The sequence below is a fragment of the Caretta caretta genome, chromosome 13 (genome assembly GCF_965140235.1).
Source record: "Caretta caretta isolate rCarCar2 chromosome 13, rCarCar1.hap1, whole genome shotgun sequence".
NCBI lineage: Eukaryota > Metazoa > Chordata > Testudines > Cheloniidae > Caretta > Caretta caretta.
In genome coordinates this window covers 22,688,003-22,701,769 of record NC_134218.1, presented here as the reverse complement: position 1 = coordinate 22,701,769, position 13,767 = coordinate 22,688,003, and the positions used below count along the sequence as shown (strand labels likewise).

The 13,767-nt window shown below is 43.9% G+C and overlaps 1 long non-coding RNA gene across 2 annotated transcripts in view; it reads left to right on the top strand.

Annotated features, from left to right (window-relative positions):
• Nucleotides 1-7,635: 7,635 nt before the first annotated feature.
• LOC142068731 (uncharacterized) overlaps nt 7,636-13,767 on the top strand; it is a 69,290-nt gene continuing 63,158 nt past the window's right edge. For both annotated transcript variants that reach the window (XR_012664637.1, XR_012664636.1), the window contains exons 1-2: nt 7,636-8,182; nt 11,027-11,152. This is a non-coding gene — a long non-coding RNA (uncharacterized LOC142068731). The remainder of the gene's footprint in view (nt 8,183-11,026; nt 11,153-13,767) is intronic.

Sequence of the window (13,767 nt, the reverse complement as noted above, 5' to 3'; positions counted from 1 at the left end):
CTGTAGGAAGTGTTTCCTTAGCTCTGCTAAAGTCTTGTCCTCGTTAGTGAAAATGCAACCTATTAGAACAAGTGCCAACAAGCACAATTTAAAAAACTGGCTGTTCTTAACCTTAATGGGCCATTGCTTGTTATTTTGCAAGTAGTCTGAAGTCAGTGGTACCACTCATGGAATTAGATGTATGCCACTCTAGCAGGTATGTCATTTGCACTGCGGCAGAGGGGCCAGTTACCCCTTCCCCAAAGCCTTAGCTTGCCCCCCACTCCCAGACTTTTCATACCACAGTGCTGGCTGGCAAGGAGCTATGTCCCCCAGGCCTGCAGGAGCTCCTGTTCTGGCCTGGGCTCCTAATCACCACATTGTCAGCACCAATCCCCTCTCCCCACTGGCCAGACAGGAAGCAGCAGTGACATCCTGGGCTGCCACTGAGCCTGGAGAGAGCCAGGCCCCAACCCCTGCCCTGGGCTGGTCATCAGTGAGAACCCCCTCACCGCACATGGCATGCCACCTTTCTTAGAGATGGGACTGGCCTGCCAATGCCCTACAAGCAGTTGCAGCCCCAGCAGGGGAGGTAGAAGGGGAGATGCTGACAAAAGTTTCCTCCTCTAAAATTTTTCTGAAATGACACCCTTGCTACTCAGCAAGAATAAGGGAGCCACAGACTGGTCCAGAGTAGTGCAAATGTTTATACTACACAGCAGATAATACAGGACTCCATCGTGATGAAAACACCACCACTTTTGTCACAAGCAGATTTCACACACAGACGAACCTAACACTGGTGCTTTCTGTATTTCTAACTGCTGCACAAACATTATCTAATCCATCTGATTAACTAGTTAATGAACTAACACCATTGTAGCTTAACTGAAATAAATAAATACATTAATGCTGTGAATTAGAGTAGCCACCTTTTGATGGCTTCTGTTATTCACATTGCTTAAAATGTTAGTTTTACTCCAACTATTGAAGGACACATCTCCTCATGCCCCAGGGAAGATCGGCAAACATTTTTATTGGCCTTTTATTTTTGTACCATGTTTACTTCATATTTTTTCCCTCCCGGGATGTTTATTTTCAGTAATGTGTTTGGCAAACCTATAAAGCAGTAAACAAGCAAGGGAAATTGTCAAATCTTAACAACGACAAGACTGAGTAGCAATTTAAATTGGGGATTTTCTAAAGGGCTCTGTGTTGGCCTAATTCTCCTTCCACAGAAGTCCATAGGAATTCTACCTAGGCTTTCAATGGGAGAAGAGTTAGGACAATGCTGAGCATTTTTGAAAATTCCACTCACTATTTGTAGTCTTTTTGCACTAAGGGTTAAATCTAGCCCCCTTCCCCACCGCCCCAAATGGCCCCTTGCCAGTAAAACAGTTCCGTTCCCTACTTTCAGGGGGTTGTGGGCTGGATGATGCAGGGAGAGCAGAGGGAGCACATCCACTGTGTGGTGCAGAGTCCAGTTCTGTGTGGCAATGCGGCTGCATCCTTCCCCAAGTTGAAGGGCTGTGTAATGCTTTATGGAGGCTACTCTGCAGTCCTGGCGCCATGGATTCCTCCCCTCCCAATCCTCTCTAACCCATGTGCATCAGCCCAGTGACCAAGCCAGCTGCTTAGGCTGGGAGGTGCATTCTAGATCTCATCTTAAATGTGCTACAACAATGGTACCCAAACTATTGTCCACCTAGCTTTAACTAAGCTAGTGTAACGCCGACAGATCCTGGTCGTCGGTGGGCGGGATCGAACCGGGGATCTCTGGAGCTTAGTGCATGAGCTTCTAATGCATGAGCTAAAAGCCAAATGGCTGTTAGCTAAGGCTGTAGAGCAGACTCATTTTTTACCTCTCTCTAAGTTGTCTCGGTGCGACTAGATGGGACAGAACACCACTCCCAGGAGGTATGTGAGTTACCCTAGCATGGGTAAAAGTAGCAGAGAAGATGCAGTGGCATGGACTAACATACCAAAGGTCCCAGGAACACCTGTATTGCCCATGTTGAAGCCTGTACTGCCACATCTTCGTTGCTATTTTTAGCCATGCTAGCTAGATTAGAGCCAGAGTGGGCCTATCCTTGCTACAGTCACGCTTTTGATTGCAGGATGCTTAACCTGTGGGCCAAGCTTGTTAATCTCCACTCAATGCAGATTGATTACTCCCCGCTTTAATTTTTCTTTGAAATGATAAATTCATCAATTTGGGGGATATCTCTAGAAGAGCACAACTGACTTTATTTTTTTTTTTAAATGACCCTGGAATAAATACATTAGTCTTGCATGAAGCAAGAACATAAAATTTCAACTGAATGAAAGTCTGAGTCTATAACCTAGTACACTCCTGAGATAGCCCAATGCTGCTATTACATTTATTAATGAGGGCTGTGAGATCTTAACAGGAATGCTGGCACATCACTGCCATTTTGCTCTGTTGTTTTATAGTATTGGGGAAAGATTAATAATACAGATGATTAATTATAAGGGGATCTACTCATTGCAGTGGTTGGCTCTGGAGAGAAATGTTTCCTTTTTCATTCTGCCTAATTCTTTACCAGCTGTTATGCAACACTGCTACATTATCTGATGGTGTCCAGAATCAGGGCCCAATCCTGCCACCCATTAAAGTAGCCAGCAGTTTTATCATTGATGGAACAGCTGAGCAAGTAATTTGAGAATATGTTTATTTAAGAAATTTGGCTTTTTCTGGTCATCGCTATCAGTTGCTCTAGTTTCTAATAGGGTTGGTGGTGTTAGCTTCATTACCGTGCAATCACTGCATAATTGACTTGTGGCGCTGATGTTAGTGGGGTGCACAGAGAAGTAAACAAAAGGCAGCAGGTGTAGTGTTGTCTTCAGTTGCCTGAAATAGCTAATTTTAAAATAGCTCTTTTCCTTTGTAGATCTCAAGTAGCTTTACAAAGAACATAAGTAACAGTATCCCCATTTTACAGATGGTGGAGGCACAGACAGGTGAAGTGATTTGACCAAGGTTAGTCAGCAGACCACTAGTAAGATTGTCAAGTGGTTAGAGCACTAGGCAGGGACTTGAGAACCCAGGTTGAGTTCCCTGTTCTGCCACAGACTAGCTGTGTGGCCTTGGGCAAGTCACTTAGTCTCTTTCTCTGGCTTAGTTTCTGATCTGTAAAATGAGGATAACAGTACTTTCCAAACTCACAGGGGTGCTGTGAGGATAAATACGTAAAGGGTATGAGGTGCTCAGATACCACAGTGATGGAGGCCAGTTACCTTGACAGCAGAACCAGGAATAGAATGCAGGTCTCCTGAGTTCCAGCCCAGTGCTTTATCCACTGGGCCACACTGCCTCCTATTTGAAATAAGTTATGCAAAAAGCAGGGCAAGAATGCTACTTTCCAGTTTCTACGAGGGTGTCACAGCAACTGAAGGGCAAAGTTTTTAAAATGTTTGATGAAGCCTTTCTAATTTCAGAACTAGTTTTACAAACTTGGGCAAAGGTCTGAGCTTATGAGGAGCTGAGTGCACCCAGCATAGAGCAAAACACTCAACTCCCTGTAGAATCAGGCCCAGGGTTCTACCTCCACCTCCCCTTCAAAAAATAACACTAGGTTTGCCACACACCACACGTTAGCAGTTGAGAGCAAAACTGCTGCAGCAGCAGGAAGCTTGGAAAAAAATCAATGCTGAGCATTCTTCGTGTCGCCTAAGGAAGCAGTCTCCAGGCCCCTCATATATGTCCTTCTCCTAAGGAAGTGGTTTTGTGAGGGTAGAATGTCTGTGACTCTAATTCTGGTTTTTACAGAAACCATCAAAGGGAACCTTTGCAGCAGTGATTCTGCCAAGCTTAGCACAGCACATCCTTGTGCTCCAGAGTCTCTCCTGGGCTGTGGGCTTGGAATCTTTGATCACCATTGCTTGGGTTTTTTTTGCTGACACCTTGCAGCCTTTGTTTTCTCATATCCTTCTCTGCTTTGTGTAGACTTTTGTAATCATGGAAGGTGTAGAAACTTTCATATTAACCCCTTGTTTGCCCTGTGCTGTAAAAGAGCTCTAAGCCCTTTCTGGTTTTGTCATGCAAAGTCTTCTCTGTTTAGGGAGAAATCTGCCCGGCAGTGGAGGGTCCATTACAAACTTGAGCTTCAACACAACTACTGTAACCCCCACACATGCGTTCCCTGGAGTGTAAGGTAGGGTTGCCAACTTTATACTCTCACAAAAAAACAAACACCCTTTCAGTGCCCTGCCCCTTCTCTGAGGCCCCATCCCCCCGCTCACTCCAGCCCCCCTCCCTCTGTCTCTCACTCTCCCCACCCTCACTCACTTACTCATTTTCACCAGGCTGGCTCAGGGGGTTGGGGCACAGGGTGTGGGGGAGGGACCGTGAAGGCTCCGGCTGGGGGTGCTGGCTCTGGGGTGGGGCTGGGGATGAGGGGTTTGGAGGGAGGGAGAGGGATCAGGGCTGGGCAGGGGGTTGTGGCATGAGAGGGGGGTGAGGGCTCTGGCTGGGGGTGTGGGATCTGGGGTGCAGCTGGGGATGAAGGGTTTGGGGTGCAGGAGGGGGCTTTGGGCTGGGGCAAGAGGTTGGAGTCCGGGAAGGGGATCAGGGCAGGGGGTTCAGTCACGGGACAGGGTGCAGGCTCCAGGTGGCGCTTATCTCAAGCAGCTCCCGGAAGCAGTGGCATGTCCCCCCACCAGCTCCTATGTGGAGGCATGGCCAGGCGGCTCTGTGCGCTGTCCCATCTGCAGGCACCACCCCCGCAGCTCCCATTGGCCACAGTTCCCAGCCAATGGGAGCTGGCACTTGGGCTGGGGGCAGCCCTCAGAGCCCCCTTGCTGCCCCTACACCTAGGAGCCAGAAGGGGGACATGCCTCTGCATTCCAGGAGCCGTGTGGAGCCAAGGCAGGCAGGGATGCTGCCTTAGCCCCGCTGTGCTGCTGACCGGACTTTTAATGGCCTGGTCAGTGGTGCCATCAGGGTCCCTTTTCGACTGGGCGTTCTGGTCAAAAACTGGACACCTGGCAACCCTAGGGGAAAGTGGGAGTAGAGAGGCCACAGAGAGCATACACAGGGAAATCCATAGTCCTTTCCCTATAGCATGGCTGAGCTCAATAGGAACCATTGATGAGTGCCCAGTGGGAGTGGACAGCCAGGGGATTCATGAACTGTGTGGTACAAACCCCATATATGGGGACAGGAAGGGGGTGGAGTGGGTAACACACTCCTTATGGTGCAGTAGTTCCCACAGACTGGCTGTTTGGGTGCCCTGCAGGCCAGCTTTAAAGGGGCTCTATTGGAGTTGCACTCACTTAGACCAAGACTCAATCTGACCCACTGTCAGCTCAATGCCCATCATGGTAGAGGAGAGACAAGATTAGATTAGAGGGGTACTTTACTGAGGTTACTAGACACAGACAGATCCTGTTGTTTTGACAGTCTAGCTTCCAGGGCAATGCCTTCCTGGCCTGTCTACACTACAATCTGTATTGGTATAAACTAGATTTTTCCAATAGGAAAGCATACTGAATAAATCCAACATTTTGCTGTTATTTTCCCACAGCATCTTGAAAGGTGGATTTTAATGGGGCGAGGTGCCCCACTCCCTGAGGAAAAGGGCTAGAACAGGCCAGAGAGGCTGCGCAGACCAGCAGCCAATCAGCAAAGGCCTGTGCAGAGCCAATCAGGGTAAAGGTAGAGGCAGCCAATCAGGGCCAGCTTGAGTCCTATATAAAGGCTGCCTAGCAAAGGAGAAGGTAGTCTCTCCCTGACTAGCAAGGGAGTGGCTCTGCCTCCGCCTCCTGAGGTAAGGAGGTAGCACCTGGGACAGAGCAGTGCTGGGCAGGCTTGGGAGAGCAGAGGAGAGCTCCGGCCCGGGTACCTGCCAGGCTGCGGCCCCTGGTAAAAAGGGTCAAGAAGGTACAAGGGGCCAAAGGGGAAGTGGCCTGGGGAGCATAGGTGGACAAGAGGGAAGCGAAGGAGGGCAGAGAGAGGCTGCCAGTAGAGGGTCCCTGGGTTGGGACCCAGAGTAGCGGGTGGGCCTGGGTTCCCCTCTTCCTCCCTACACTGCACCTGGCCACAGAGGAGTGTGGCCAAGACAGACTGCAACTTGCCCCTGAGGTGAGAGGCTAGACTTTGGGGTTGTGGTTGGCCACCAAGGCAGGTGCAAACCGAAGGACTGCTGTTGCCCCCCCCCCCCCGAAGGTGGTGAGAACAGAGTAGGGGGGCACTGCCAGAGGGCAGTGTCCTGAAGCGGACACCGCCGAGTGGGGAGCCAGGCGATTCCCAACCAGCAGAGCAGACAATGGGCAAGACACCCCGCGCAGAGGGTGCCCTGCAGCTGACAAGAGCTAATTCCTGGAGAAACCAGCAGGAGGTGCCGGTGGTGGTGAGTCCTGACCCCGTCACAGGGACATAAAAATTATTGGAGCTTTTTACTTTTAGTCCAAAATACAACTGCATTTTTTGGCATTATTTTTATGATGGCTCATTTTTGCTGATATAGTTTAAATCCTGTCTCCATTCAACCACATCCTACACCTTCTTCTTTTTTTGTTTGTTTGAAGAAAAGCAGAGCTAAGAAATGATTTAGGGCTAGTCAAATCTCTGTGGATTTTTTTTGCATAAAGACGCTGAGTGCAAAATCCAGTGCAAACAGCTTTCCATGAAAATAGAGAAATAGCCATCTCTAAATCCTCAGTCTTGCAACGAGCTTCATCCAGAGCCCCACTGAAGTTAGTGGAGGTCTACGTACGGGTATAGCTCGTGACATAACCAGAACCTAAGTTCTTGCCTAAAGCTGGATGAAATTTTTTGGAAAAAATTTCACTCGATGAAAAATGCTGCTTAAGTCGAAGAAAACTATTTGTGAACTCGACCCAAATTTGCCAAGTAGTTTTGGTCAAAAAAATATTCAGGCTAGATTCACCAGAGGACTTGGGAGCCATTTGCAAAGGTGGTGAGGTACCCTTATGCCCTGTAGTTACAGCACTGCCACAGTATATGGGAGATGTTGCTTCAAGTCCCCACTGAGTCTGCTTTGTAGTATGGATTTGAACTTGGGACTACTTCCCCTTAATGCCCTAACCACTGGGCTATGGTGTGTGGGTCTCAATATCTTCTGGAGTGGGTCTCAATATCTCCTTCTGGAGCTGTTCCACTTTGGTCCACTAAATATTTAATTACGTATACAAAGAGACTCCATAGCCTGGTGATTGGGGGACTCACATGAGAGTGGGGACATCTGGGTTCCAGTCCCTGCTCCAATGGCTATTTCAGTGTCTTGTACAAAGTGGAACAGCTTCAGCAGGAGAGACTAAGCCTGTTCCCAGAATACCCCATAGCCCAGCAGTTAGGGCACTCACCTGCAGTGTGGGAGACCCAAGTTTTCAGAGCCCCGCTTTGAATCAGTCAGAATAAGGACTGGAACCCAGGTCTCTTCCCCCCAGGGGAGCATTATATCCTATAGGATATAAAGGTGGCTACCATCACCTCTTCCTCTTGTGACTGGGGTTTCCAAATTCCCTTTGCTTTTATTATTATTATTAATAGTTAATTAATAATTAGTAGTGATTACCTAGTGTCTGAAATAAAAAAAAAACTTTTTTGACCTGAAATCAAGGGGATATTTTTTTTTCAGTTTAGTCACCAAACCAAAAAAGAATCAAGTATTCACACAGCTCTAGTCTTGTCTACATTAGAAAGTTGAACTGCTTTGATTATATGGCTGTAGTTAAAGAAGTATAACCCCCTAGTGTGGATGCAGAATCTGTATAAAGGTGATTTATATACCTGTGAAAAGTATAGCTGTTTCTCTATGGAAAGGGGAATAATGATACCTGTGTAAATCACCTCTTCAGTAAAATAAAAACATACCCCTAACCAGTTTTTACTCTTAAATCTTAGAGGTATAGACTACACTTAATACTGCAGTAGATTTAACAATAAATTGCAGGATTCTTTGCAATTCAGCAGTGAAAAGCACCGAAAACAAAAGTGTTCCCAGTTGGATTTAAAACCAGAAATTGATTGTTTTCTTGAATATGAATAAGGTTGGTGCCATAATTAAATCACATTGTTTACTTTTATTAAGAAGGTTTATCTAGAGCTCTGAGTGTCTTACAATCTCTCTCTCTCTCTTTTTTAAAAAACCCTATAAACACTGTGGGGCATAACTAAGGGCCTGAACTTTTCTAGAAGTAAGCACAACAGATTGTCCAGGTAACTGCATGTCTAAGTACTTGTCTGCAAGCACAGTTATCAGTTTGCATGCAAAGAAGGAGTGTTTCTGGGAGGTTAAATCTGTCTTCATACTGTGTTTGCTGAGGCAAAATCCACCATCGAACGTTTGGCCCACAGATCTCAAATTGTAAATGTCTCTAAATTGTGCCAAATCAGGGAAAATCCAATAACTTGATAAGTTCTGCTTCAAAAAAACCAAAGCAGAACAGGATAGCGTTTTTTTTGTTTTTTTTTTTTTTTTTGGGCAATCAGAAAGAGTGTTTAAGCCTATTTGCTTGTCTTTTGGTTCCATCAGTCATTTCCCCATTATCAACACAGAGCAATATCTGAAAGATGACCATTAAGTGGGAATCATATATCTGTAGCTAGGATCAATTCAGTGTGATGCTGTGTCAGTTTCTATAACCATTGACTTCACTGAAGAGCAAGAGAAGCAAGCAAAGGACAAACCTCACTTCTGCTCTGTGCTCTTTAGAAATATATATATTAGGGCTGTCAAGCAATTAAAAAAATTAATCGTGATTAATTGCACTCTTAATAATAGAATACCATTTTTATAAGTATTTGTGGATGTTTTCCACATTTTCGAATGTTGATTTCAATTATAACACAGAATACAAAGTGTACAGTGTTCACTTTATATTTTGTATTACAAATATTTGCACTGTAAAAAACAAAAGAAATAGCATTTTTCAATTGACCTATTACAAGTACTGTAGTGCAATCTTTATCATGAAAATTGAACTTACAAATGTAGAATTATGTACAAAAAACCTGCTTTAAAAATTTTAAACATAAAAACAATGTAAAACTTTATGCACCAAAGTTATGTCATTATGTCCATGCTGATGCAGGTTCTTCTCGATAATAATCCAAAGCAGTGCGGACCGATGCATGTTCATTTTCATCATCTGAGTCAAATGTCACCAGCATAAGGTTGATTTTCTTTTTTGGTAGTTCAGAGTGCTGCTCTTTTAAGACTTCTGAAAACATGTGCCACACCTCATCCCTTTCAGATTTTGGAAGGTACTTCAGATTCTTAAACCTTGGGTCGAGTGCTGTAGCTCTCTTTAGAAATCTCACATTGGTACTTTCTTTGCGTTTTGTCAAATCTGCAGTGAAAGTGTTCTTAAAATGAACAACATGTGCTGACTCATCATCCTAGACTGCTATAACATGAAATATATGGCAGAATGTGGCTAAAACAGAGCAGGAGACATAAAATTCTCCCCAAAAGAGTTCAGTCACAAATTTAATTAATGCATTATTTTTTTAACTAGCATCATCAGCATGGAAGCACGTCCTCTGGAATGGTGGATGAAGCACAGAGGGACATACGAATGTTTAGCCTATCTGGCACATAGATGCGTTGTAATGCTGGCTAAAAAAGCCCCATGCGAATGCCTGTTCTCACTTTCTGGTGACATTGTAAATAAGAATTGGGCAGCATTATCTCCCATAAATGTAAACAAACTCGTTTGTCTTAGCAATTGGCTGAATGAGAAGTAGGACTGAGTGGACTTATAGGCTCTACAGTTTTGTATTGTTTTGTTTTTTTGAGTGCAGTTATGTAACAAAAAAAATCTACATTTGTAAGTTACACTTTCACAATAAAGGGATTGCACTACAGTACTTGTATGAGGTGAATTGAAAAATACTGTTTCTTTTGTTTATCATTTTTACAATGCAAATATTTGTAATAAAAAATAATATAAAGTGAGCAGTGTACACTTTGTATTCTGTGTTGTAATTTAACTCAATATATTTGAAAATGTAGAAAAACATCCAAAAGTATATAATAAATTTCAATTGGTATTCTATTGTTTAACCGTGCGATTAAAACCGCGATTAATTTTTTTAATTGTGATTAATTTTTTTGAGTTAATTGCATGAGTTAACTGCGATTAATCAACAGCCTTAGATTAATCGACAGACCTAATTTATATATTTTATCTATAAAATATGCATGCATGCTAGTGAAAAATTTCACAAAATTCTTTCAAGTTTGCACAGTGCCTCTTCTTTCTTCTCTTGCCCCAAATCCTATAAAGCTTTCCTGTTTTTTCTTTCAAAAATTTAACCTAAAGAATTAGTTTCCCTCAGTGCTAGTGCTGAGCTAAAAGAAATGGCTTCTTCCTGCCAATGTTATATGCAAATCATTGGATTTGCTGGATGCATCTTGGGCCATCAGTTAAATGACTTCTTGGTCCATGCTTGATTTAGGGATAATTATTGTTAACAGTAATTGAATTAGTACCTAAAGGCCTTGACCAGCTCAGTGTCCCACATACACACTTTAACTGAGCTTAAAATCTAAAGAAATAAGATGTAACAGGTTGGTGAAACAAACAAGCAGTCAGGTGTAGAGGGAAAGCAAGGACACAATCATAGGAAGTTTACCATTGACTGGCTATCAATTGTGCACGCTGCTAACCAGTAGCAGCGATCAGAGCTCACCATTTGTCTAGCCATTATATGAGGGTAGTTTTTCTGTAGATGTCACGGTGGAAGTGAGTTTTAAGGGCTTATTTTACTGGTGTAGTTTTAAAAAATGGTTAGAGGAGGAAACCATATATTTTCAAAGAGGAAATATTTCTGACCTATGTCACCACAGATTAATGAAGGGATGGAAGCAACCTGATTGTATAATGCTGAGGTTTTCAAAGAGGGGATCTTAGGTAAGTGCCCAATTCCCATTGATTTTTCAATGGCAATTGAGTGCCTCACTCTCTTAGGCTCCTTTGAAAAATCCCAGTCTAAATAAACAATAATGCAAGCTCCATGAGGAAAACTTACTCTTTCACTTTTCTGTTTTCCTTCCAGATCCTCCACTTCATAGATTTTTAGCTGCATCTGGGCTATGAAGGGGAATACTACTTGGGAGAAGTCTCATGCATTACCACTAAAGTTCCAGGGCCAATTAAGAACACATCTATAACGTGAAGTGAGGTGAGAGAGCTAGTAGAGTGGAAGACCAGCTCTTCTTTCAGATCAATAGATGAGCTGACACTGAAGCTAGAGGACGGATAGAAGTAGTGGAGACGATAGACTTATTGGGCAGATTTCTGAAGGCATTCAATAGAATGAAACAGAGATGGTGCTGATAAATCTATAGCTCTAAGGGCAGATTAGATTGATGTTCTGAATGTATATGGAACTCTTCTAGCCGGGAAGACCTGAGCAACCGCTGAGGGAATAGATAAGCAGAGAAACAATTTCATATTGTAATATCATTTTAGTGTGGCTTTTATTTAAAGGCAATCCTGGAAATTCAAGAGTGGTTTCCTCTTCACAGCTGGAAAGCTAGATCATACAATGAGATGGGGTTGTACTGCTACCCTTTACGTTCCTTTTGCTGGTTGTTCTGGACTAAGTTAGCATTTATGAATAAATTATTGTTTGTGACAAAACCATTTGATGCTAAGGTTAACACCAAGCCATAATTGGGAGAATTGTGCTGTAAGTTCATTGGCAGAGCAGGAGTTGGCCCTATCTCACAATGTATATTATTTGTGCGTGGGTGTTCTCCAAAGCATATGATTGTAAGGAACGCATTATGGCAGAATTCCAAACCATGTGGTCACCAAGACTTGGGGCCTAATATATACCACCACTGAAGACAATGGGAGTTTTGTCATTGACTTCAATGGGAGCAAGACTGGGCCCTTATATACAGGACTTCGTACTGCTATTGGCCAATCAGACTGCCCCTCCAGTCTATGCATTTTATAAGACGTCATCAGCAAAAACAAACCAGCCTTATAAAGTGACATTAATCATCCTAAACTGCCTGGGCTGATATTGCAGCTGTTGAACTGTACTGATTAATATTATTCAAGTTCTTCCTTGACTCCTCCCCATCTTCACCCAAACTCTGCTGGAAGTTCAACTTGAAAAGTTTTCAGATTGGTGCTGCTCTTGTGTTCACCAGATGCTGAATTAAGGGATTGTTTACGTTAGTGGAATCTTTAAGCAGCCTGCGACTGAAACATCCTGGTGTTCAGAAAACTTAGCAAAGGTGGTTCTAAGCCACTATTTTGACTTCCTCTATCCTGAGCTTGGCCCAAAATGGACTCCAGCACAAGCCTGAGCAGCCACAGGACTTATAGCAGATAAAATGGTAACTCGAGAGGCTGGGGCTTGCCAGAGAGTCTGTTAAATGAAGATGTATATTACCCCAAAGTATTTTTCAAAAAGTTCTCATACCCTCTTGAAAATATGAAACCCCATTGATATAAAAGGCCTGTGAAGGAGGAAATAACATTGGTGCAGTGAAGTTAGTGGTTTTGTTTTTACTGTGCATACAGCTTCATCATAGACTCACAATGTATAATCCAGGGGCTCTCAAACTGGGGGTCGTGACCCCTCAGGGGGTTGCGAGGTTATTACATGAGGGGTCGCGAGCTGTCAGCCACCACTCCCAAACCCTGCTTTGCCTCCAGCATTTATAATAGTATTACAAATTAAAACCACATTTTTTATATATTTAAGGGGGGGATCCATACTCAGAGGCTTGCTGTGTGAAAGGGGTCATGAATACAAAAGTTTGAGAACCACTGGTCTAATCTGTTGCCAGCAAACTGTCACAGGAATAAAACAGTCCTGAGACATTTGCATTCTTAGTAATGCAGTCTTAGTAATACTTTGAAGGCTCTTGCCTCTATCCCTGCTGTGCTTGTTGTTGGCAAAATTGTCTCCTCCAAGATCACTGCCCCCCAAGGTGTCAACAGCAGGTAAGGCTGCTGCTCTGCAGGGCATTTCAATTAATTAGACTGTAAAACTGGAGTCTGGTGCAGGTAAAAACCAAGGGGAAGTGAAGATTAGCAACAATTTAGGGCTTTTATGAAATGCCCAGAGGGACTCCAGGATGGATTTCTTTACTCTGCCTTTTAACGGGTGATGGGCCTAAGCTGCAAATTTCAGATCTAGATCCAGATTTTCAAACCCCTTCCCACAAAAAGCTTGTGGATGTTCAGAAAAACGGGGTTTGGATCCACTGTCTGTACAGATAGAGGTGATATTTGGAGCTGGATGCACAACAGATTCCCAATATCCCAAAGGCGTTTGGCTCTGGATTTTTAGCTTGGTCGCATCTCTACTTTTAATCAAGGCAGCAACAGAAACATTGGAATAGAAATATCAGTTTCTCCACCAGACACTTGAGGGTGAGTATTGGTCTTAATTCCCTTGTGTGCGCACACCCACACATGCTTCTCCTTTCACAGTATGATTGATAAAATAACTACTTAGAGTTTACTAGAATCATGTATGATTTTTGTGGCCAACTGATGACATGCCTAGATTACTTTTTTGGAAGTCCTCTGAGCAGCAGGGTGTGTGCGTGTGTGGGGGGGGAGGTGAGGGGGAGAGTCTGTATGGCTTGTGTGCTTTTGGATGGGCTGTAGACCCTCCAACCAACAATTAAAATATGGTCCAGGTTGGGAGTGGCTGATTAACAGATTTTTCAGGCCAAAGCATTGGCAGCTTTGGGGCAATGTTTGTTCTTGGGTTTTCTGCCTGCTGTCTTGACTGTGAGCAATAAGCACCCAGGCTGATTTTGGTCT